This window comes from Austrofundulus limnaeus, unplaced genomic scaffold, assembly GCF_001266775.1.
Source record: "Austrofundulus limnaeus strain Quisiro unplaced genomic scaffold, Austrofundulus_limnaeus-1.0 Scaffold205, whole genome shotgun sequence".
Taxonomy (NCBI): Eukaryota; Metazoa; Chordata; class Actinopteri; order Cyprinodontiformes; family Rivulidae; genus Austrofundulus; species Austrofundulus limnaeus.
Window position 1 is genome coordinate 396722 of NW_013952607.1, and position 9682 is coordinate 406403.

Consider the following 9682-nt stretch of genomic DNA (forward strand, 5'->3'; position numbering starts at 1 on the left):
CTGATCCTCATGTCTGATGCGAACGGGAGGCCAATATTTTACATCTTTATGGAGGACTGGGAATACAATATATCTGACACAGCTTTATTGGCTTACTCTTTAAAGACTTCCTGCAAAGGTTGAGACTGAAGAGGACAAAGGGAGTTTAAATGACTAAGAATAACATTTGTATTTTCATCTTTTCATATAATCCAGGACACTCTTTGAACTTTATTTGCGCTGCGCCTCATTGTCTGATTTATTACCCACTTCTCTCATCATAACTTTGAGAAAATGTAAAGTAAAAAGGGCTGTAAAGCATGATCAGTATATGAGTTTGCCTGTGTACTTTTTCAGTGCAGCTCCAGCTCTCGCTGAGTGGCTAAAACAAGGTTACTAATGAGCAAATGTTCAGATGATGAAGCCTTTTTCCAAGAATCTTTTCTTCCAAACGCCTGTGGCCTTTGGATGACTCCCCAAGGAGACCATTAATTTAGATATCTACGTGTGTGTGTTTGTCTTTGTGTGTAAGTCTGTGTGTACACACCCTGTGTGTCATTTGCTTACAAGTGGAGGGGTTTTGTTGCATCGTCTCATCACACACCAATTCAAAGTTTGTGCAAAAGGTTACAACAGTGAGGCGGTGTGTAGATGAAAACATGCAACAAAACTGCTCACTGTACAAACAATACTCCCCTGAAGTCTTCGTTTTTAAAACAGTACTCTGCCTTGATGCGTGCACCTCCTTCCCGGGATATCAGTCCACACCTTTACCCCCAACTCGCTCTCCAAATGCCACCCCAAAACATCCTTCTGTGTCAACGCTTCCCACCCCCACGCCATCCTAATTTAGACCTTTACCAGAACAAAGCACAGGAAGACATTCATACACATTCGCAAAAAATTTTTAAAAAAATTTAAAAAACAAAAAGAAAATAAATTCTGACTGCACACAGATAGTTTGTGCATTCTTTTCTTTTAATGTCCTTCAAATTAATGTTCAATCTATACAGCTTGAACATTAAGTTTGGACGATGTCTGACATTCGGCCCTTTTAAATCAAAATGGAGCATGATGACAGATATGAGAATTCAGAAATGTAATGTGTAAGTTCCCAAGCTAATGTTATTAGCTTGGGAGCTAACTCCACGTACTAGTAATATAGTAGCCTAATGCTGAAATGAAAAATGTAATGAGCATACACAATTTTTCAAGCAATTAGAAATTTTTGTGTCACAAACACGAGCCCGTGAGGGGACATGGGAAATTTTTTTTGCTTTTGCGTTCCCTCGCAAAAGTAGTTTATCACTTTTGTGCCCGCCGGTTTATTAACATGTTCACCATTAGCGAGTTAGCCTACTGCTTTAATTCAGCTATGAATCACACAGTCACGCCGATATTTTAACACAGTGCAGCCACGCAACATCAATGTCAGTTTCACGAACTTGTGGTGACGCATCCTGTTTTGGTAACCGGATATTTCAAAATAAAAGTTTGATTTAATTCAGTTCATGTACAAAACAATCTTTTGCGTGGGAACGCAAAACATTTTTGCGAGGTAACACAAAAGTATTGCGAGGTAACGCAAAGATTTGCGAGGTAACACAAAAGTATTATGAGGTAACGCAATGGTTTTGTGTGGGAACGCAAAAGAAAAAAAATCCCCCCATGTCCCCTCGCAGGCTCCGTACAAACAACATATGTTGGTAGAGAAATAACTTATTAAGACCAACATGTGCAGGTAGTCTGAGATCCATTAGATTAAACCGTAAACGTCTGAGGTGACCTCACCAAACTTACCTCAAATATAAACAGAACTTGAAACAAGCTCTGGTGAACCCACCCCCACTCTACTCCTGCAGTAAGCAGTGTGTTTCTGTTTTTAAGCTTTGATTTTTATGTGTCGTTCATGTTCTCGCAACAGTTTGTTTTCAGAGTGAGTCAATTATTTTAGAGCGGGAGGAAGAATCCACTCGACAAAACTCGCAGCAACTCCTTCCCTGTCCAAACAGTGTCCGTCTGAAGTGCTGACAAAATGTACAGACAGCTGCTCTTGAGCAGAAGTCAATTGTTTTGCCATTGTTGTCACTGACAAGGTACAAAACGGATATTGCAAATATCGTGTTGTGTTTTATGCAACATTTTACAGCTGGCTTCTCTCGTAAACATCGCTGCATCACCTCCACAAATCACTGTCTGTAAACACAGTTTGCCGTGCCATCCAGAAATTCTACTTAAAGCTCTGTTTTGCAAAGAAGAAAGAATATGCAAACACCATCATGAAATGCTGTCATATTTCCTTGGACTAAAGCTCTTTAAAATGAACGCAGATCAATGTTTGACACTGTTTCTGCTCAGTATTAAAGAAGAGAGGGACCGTTCAGCCTTTTATGAGGACATAGCTCAAAGTACTGCCTCTCTGATAGTATAGGGGCGCATTGGTGATAATGACAGCTTGCACATCTGTTAGGCACCACCAATGAGTAACTTGAATAATTTTTCAGCTAATGGATCATATTTAGACATCTTTCGAAAAGTTCTAAAGGCAGTTTGTAGCAAGGGGGCAGGAGATTCAAAGCTGTGAACAAAACTACTCAATTTTCATCACAAATGCAGCAACGAGAGTCAATTTTGACAGTTTGGATAGATGTGGAGTCCTTTACTGTCTGCAACTAGATTCTAACAGATCGTTGAAAGGAGCCGCTCATTCGCAAATGTGTCACATCTCTAGTTCAGACCTCTCAGTAACTAAAAACATTTAATACTTCATGAAACAAAAATCTGGTAACATATACTGTTAAAAAAATCTGGGTTTATGAGATTTGCTAATTTAAGTTCTTTCTTTCTTTACGTTTTTCAAAACGTCCCATTTGTTTCAGACATGGGGTTGAAAAGTGAAGCTGGATTTCATGTCCACTAAGCTGCACCAATATTTCTTCCTCTTGTCCTCATTAACACAGGTGCCATTTTTCTGCAGGCCATAGATGAATCAGGTAATGCTGGTGGCAGAATCATCACTTTTCGTGGTAGTCTAAACACGGCTGCAGAGGAAACTCCGTAAAATTTCTGCACGTGTTTAATGTTGTGCCGTAAATCTGGCGCCATGAGTGTTGGAGCGATTATCTGTCTGTGTGAGCTCAGTCTCACCTCTGAAGCCAACGTACGAATTCTTCTGTGTCTCACGACTTTCCTTGCCTTGATTGTTCCTCTCTTTCTCAGCTGAAAACCCCAACGTTGGGGTGAACAGAGCGCGGGAGCTCTAATGCCTCGTGCTTTGTTTAAAGGGATCCATGATTAGTTGTAACATTAGACTTTATTTAATGAACATATATTTTAACTGTAATATAAAGACTGTAAAAACACTGTAGGCTGTTTAGTTTTTATCATTTTTAAACTTAAAGTTTAAAAATATATTACACGGACGGGGCCATTGTATTTACACACAAAGCATTCTGGGTAAATGATGACGTGGATGGGTCATTGGTGCGAGGCTGCTAGCGAGCTATGTCAACCTTGAAGGTTAATCTTGGACAATATCTGACGATCGACTCTTTTAAATGAAACCAGAGAGCGTTGACAGAGAGGACAAGGTAGAAATGACTCAGCCTGTAACTGGAAATATGGATGGAGGACAACAGAGCTGCTTCATGGAAGAAGAACCTCAGTTTAGCCTGTTAGCTTTAGCATTAGCCCCGACGCTATTACCATATATATTAGCTCAGCGCTACACATTCTCGTCTTGTCACTGAGGTCCTCCATCCACATGACAGAGAGGGGAACACAAAAATGACTCAGCTGCAACTGAAAATATGGATGGAGGACCTCAGTTTAGCTTATTCGTTGAGCTAGCACCGAGCTAATACATATAAGGCAATATAGTGTTGGCGCTAGCGCGAAGGCTAACTGGCTAAGCTGAGGTTCTTCTTCCATGAAGCAGCTCTGTTGTCCTCCATCTTTATTTTCAGGCTGAGTCATTTCTACCACACTCTCTGGTTTCATTTAAAAGAGTCGATCAACAGATATTGTCCAAGATTAACCTTCAGGGTGGATATAGCTCGCTCACATCGAGGACCTATCCATGCCATCATTTACCCAGAATGCTTTGCGTGTAAACAAAATGTCTCCATTCGTGTTAAAATATATTTTTAAAAATTTCCAAAAGTAAACAGCCTACAGTATTTTTACAGCCTTTATTTTACAGCTAAAATAAATGTTTATCAAATAAAGTCTAATGTTTCAACTAATCAGGGATCCCTTTAAAGAATTCTCCCTGCGTAAACTCAACTCAAGCTCAGGTAAGACTGTGAGCATTTTATTGCAGACAACTTTCCTCCCAGTGCTGACTTCTGTCACTTTTTGAAAGAGTAATTTTCTTTCGGATTCAGCAAAACTAGTCAAACATCCTCCACATCCACATCACTCAGAGAAGAGAAGGAATTTGCAAATATATCTGTTTAACGTTGGCCATAAATGTGGATGGAGTGTGTATGCTCAGTGCGTTGGCTTCACCCCCGGTGCCTGGTGGACTGGTCCCAGTAAGAATGGAGCTCGTATAAACAGGCCCAGTCGTTCCCACGTCTCTGTTTACACTGGGAGACCCTGGAGCAGCACCACCGGAGCACTGGATTCCCTGTGTGTTGCAGTCTCACACACCATTCATCTCTGTTTCTTACAGATACAGTTATATAGGCACACAGCTACACCATGAGCTCTACAGTAGAAAAACCTCACATCAGCTCAAAATATCTAATTTATTCTCACTTCTAGTGCATTTTTCTGCAAGTTTGTAGCTCATCCTTTTAGTTCTAGGAGGGGGAAAACCAACCGATAAACATTTAACTCGAGGTCATCAAACTAATACGGATTTCAGTTTTATAAACAGACTCTCAAAAGCTTGAACCTTGCTTTCTACGCCCTTTTGAAATGGGTCTGTGACGTAAAGTCAATGTAAAAAGGTGTTACAAAATAAGCAATGTTCTTTACTCGTTACCTGTTCAGATCTAACACCAATTAATGATAATGATATTTGAGTGAGCCATACAAAACCATCCGGACACAGCTGTGGACTGATTAGCTTTTTTAAACCTGCCTTTGGCATCAGCTAACCAGTGACTAAAACCCGGAAAAAAAACATCAAGTACCTACCTCTTTGCATCCTGAACCTGCGTCAGACATTATTCCTCATGATAATGTTTAATCACGGTTCTTGTGTTGTTTTAAATCAGACATGTATCTAACTAAAAGCCTCCTGAGTCTGTGAAACCCTGATCAAGAGTCCCACAACCCAATCTGCACACAAAATCATCAATTCAATCAGAAATAACCACATTATAAAATACAGTATATTACTTTTCACCTAACAAAAGACCATACAAAGGTCAGTATATAGTAAAACATTTCAGCTCTTTCAAGACACTCCAGCTAAGACTTTTGGTGTTTCATATTTTAAATATTTAGCTTTTTCAGCCATTTTTTATTTCTCATTAAAATGAGTAAAGCTGTCTTCAACGTCCTTAAAACTCTTCAAAATGTTCATAAATCTTTACTAAACTTTTTTAAATTTGTTCTGGTTCTGCTTTTCTTAACATCTTTTCAGATTGTTAATTTTAGTTTTTTTTTCTGGGTTTTTTTTTACCTGTCATTTTGGCCTTTTCTGCATTTTTTCTGCTGATTTAATCTTTTTTTCAGTTTTTTTTTTCAGCTTCTTTTTGCTGTCTTAAGCTTTTTGTTCTTCTCGGCTGTTTTCTGCTAATTTAAGCTGTTTTTTGTGTTTTTAACAACCTTTTAGCTAACTTCAGCTCATTTGAGCCTTTTTCAACTACGTTTAACTTTTTGTGATAATTGCAGTTTCTTACTACTTTATTCAGGAAAAGCACTTTCTGCTTTTTGTGCTAATTTTAGCTACATGTTGAGGCTAATTTTAGACTAGTTTCAGCTTTTTTAGTTGTTTCAAATTAATTACAAGTTCTTTGTACCTTGTTTCTTGTTTCTTGCTAAAAATTTCAATCACTTCACCACCTGTCTGCTAATTTGACCTTTTGTTTTACCCTTTTTTGCAATTTTTCTAGCAATTTTTTTAACGTTTATTGTCCTACTTTCAGCAATACCAGCTGTTCAAACTCACATTATTAGCTTTACAAAAACCTTTTCATTTTTTTTCAGCAGTTTTCAACAAAAGTAATTCAGCATGAAGTATTCACACTGCATTTTTTCAGAAAAGGCAATTTCTCATTTTTTTGTTTATTTTTTACTTTTCATTTGTTAATGTGTGTCCACTTGTATCTGTTTTTAGATCATCCACACAGCCACAAAGTCCTACATTAGGGTATAAACAAATATTTCCTCCTCTACTTCCCTCTGTTCATTTTATTGACACTCAGACATCGTGATGAACCGTCTATTTACTCGCACACATATCTGTGTCTTGTAAGTTATAAGTGCTTGCATCTGTGGGTTTACATGCTGTATCCTCTGACCTAATGAGAATTAGCATTGTTCCCTTGGGAAGAAGCTGCCCCGGTGAAATTCAGATCAACAAACTGTAAACACACTCCTGCACCCCTACGTCAGCCATCTCCCAACACACACACACACACACACACCACTGGCGGTCCCACTCTCCTAATCCCACTCTAAAGTTAAACTTTTATAGTAAACATCTTGGGATGTCCGAACACGGCTCATAGATGTGAGACTATATTTCACCAAGAAAAGTCTTTTTTTTTTTTTTTTTACAAGAAGGAAGAGAAGCTTTTGGTAACCAGGGAGGGAGAACAACAACAACAACAGGGCTGAATCAGAAAGAAGCTTTTTTTTTCTGTTTTCTTTGGGAGCTGGCCATGGCTGGGGGGAAGTTTGTAGTGGTCTGAGACGAAAAGTTGATTGTTTTTTAGTAATAAGTCATTGATAGCAAATATGAAATGTGCGCGCACACACACACATTTGAATCTGTGCTTGGTTTAAGAAGCTTAATCTCAAAAAGAAGTCATTCTTATCAGATAAATGTTGAAGCAGTGCAAAGTGAAAACATTCTAAAGCAGGGGTGGGCAATCCTGGTCCTGGAGGGCCGCAGCTCTGCATGTGTTACTTGTTTCTCTGCTCCAACACACCTGATTTGAATGAATATATGATTATCAGGCTTCTGCAGTACGGAGGACCAAAACTGACAATTAGAAATAAAAGCAGAATTATATAAAGGAACTATAAAATAAATACACTTAAAGCACCAATTAGAGAACTTTATCTCCTGTTTTATATTTTAATTGACTTTCATGTTTATTTTTCCAGATTAGTTTCAAAAAATTAGTCTATATATTTTAACATATAATTTAAATTTTACTGTGTTTTACACATATATTAATTGTTTTTCCTTTACTTGTACATGCATTTGGGTGTCTTAAATGTTTATACTTAATTACGTTTACATTTTTTCCAATAAGTCTTTTTATTTCAATGTGTTGCATGCTTGTGGTGCCTAAATTTAGCTTAAAGTTTAGTTTAAAACAAAGGCAAAGAGGATTACCTCTGCCTTTAATAAAAAAAATATATATAAAAATAATTACATTTAAGCATTTAAGAGACACAAATGCATGTACATAAAAAGGAAAAACTATATAAAAATATATATTTTAAAAAACTGTAAAATTTAAATTATGTGTTAAAATGTACAATTTATTGGAACTAAGCTGGAAAAAGAAATATGAAAGTAAATTAAGTTATGAAACTTGAGGTAAAGTACTTTTTTAATTTATTTGGTGCATTTTCAATGTATTTATTTATTTAGTGGTTCATTTAAATGTTTCTGCTTTTAATACTAATTGTCAGTTTTGGACCTCCGTACAGCAGAACTTGGAAGAGGTAATTCAGTGACTGAATCAGGTGAGTTGGAGCAGGGAAATATGTAAAACAAGCAGGACTGCGGCCCTCGAGGACCAGGACTGCTCACCCCTGTTCTAAAGGTTATTCTTTTTTGCCATCTTTAAAAATCACAATTAGAAAACCCGAACAAACGAACACCTCAGAATGACATTCATTGACTAAATTTGTTCAAGAGAAATTGCTTTTTTTTTCTTATTAGTGTCACAATTTTTTCCAGCTGCCTTCAGACATTTGGTCTTCCTGGACCAGAGTTCCCTGTGGAGTGTTTACTGACCAGATGAGCTTTCCATCTGAGAATCCATTAATCCTCTTAGTTTAAATGCCAATACTTTGTAAATACAGAAAAGGGTCACTCGTTGTCAGCAACATAATGTTAACATTGGCCTTTTGAGTGTAATGTTGGCAGACACCCATCATTACAAAACCCAGTTTGCAAATGTACAGATTTGGACCAGATTTACCAAGAAGTTGAACCCTTTCTTTGTTTTATTTTAATGTTTTTTTTTAAAGGCATGGAAATTACAACAGCGGGAACAGTTTTACATGTATTGAGATAAGGAGTTTTATTTAAAACTTTTGCATAAAGGTGATTACAGAGATACATTATTAATCAATTTTGTCAAATTTCATCAAGATATTTTATTTTCTTTTGATGCTGATATTATCATATTACCATGTATTTTTAAATAGCTACATGATTAAATTGTCTGAAGAACCCCCTTGATATTTCAAGAACCACAAAGCCTCACAAAGGAGAAATGTAAAATAATTATACTTTTGGATTTGTAAAACTTTAAATGTCCGAAATAAACTTCCTTTACTATTTAGATTTACTTACATACTTGTATTTACGGAGCCCGCGTGGAGACACGGGGGGATTTTTTTCCTTTTGCGTTCCCACGTAATACCTTTGCGTTCCCTCGCAGTACTTTTGCGTTCCCACGCAATATTGTTTTGCGTTCCCACGCAAAAGATTGTTTCGTATATGACCTGAATTAAATCAGATTTTTTTTTGAAATATCCGGTTACCAAAACAGGATGTGTCGCCACAAGTTCATGAAATTGACATTGATGTTGCGTGGCTGCACTGAGTTAAAATATCAACATATGACATACTTCCATGTGTAGTTGTGTGATATATTCATTCTGAAGCTGAATTAAATCAGTAGGCTACTCGCTAATGGTGAACATGTGAGTTTGTTAATAAACTGGCAGGCACAACAGTGATAAACTACTTTTGCAAGGGAACGCAAAAGGTATTGCGTGGGAACGCAAAAGAAAAAAAAATCTCCCATGTCCCCTCACGGGCTCCATATATATTATATATAAAGTTAAGTATTTTAATATTTTTCGGGGGTATGAATGGAATGTGGCATCCTTGTATGTCTTTGATTGAGTGGGGGGTGAGGATGAGGGTGGGACGGTGCGATTGTGTATGTTTGGGTATTTGTCAGGCTGCGGTCTGGACTGCCCCTACTGCTGGTTTACCTGGGGGCCCGCTGCTACTCGGCCCCCCGGTGGGGTGTGCGGCTGGCCGCCGGCGTGCTGGGGGTTCCCGAGGTCTGGGGCTGGGCACTGGGGTGTGTGCCAGCCTGGCCTGGTGACTGCCTGCTGGGGCTCAGGGCCTCTGGACCTGTCGGGCTTTGGCCTGGAGGGGTTGCGCCCTGGGGGCCCGGACCTCTGTGCCCTTTCCTGGATCTGCTCTGGTATGGCGGGTGCCGGTGGGGCCCATGAGTTTGTCGCTGCTGGCCCTGGGGGCTGTGCGTGTGGTCACTGGGGGGGGACTCACCCAGTTTTCCCCTATGGTCTGTCTGATCTGGGGGGT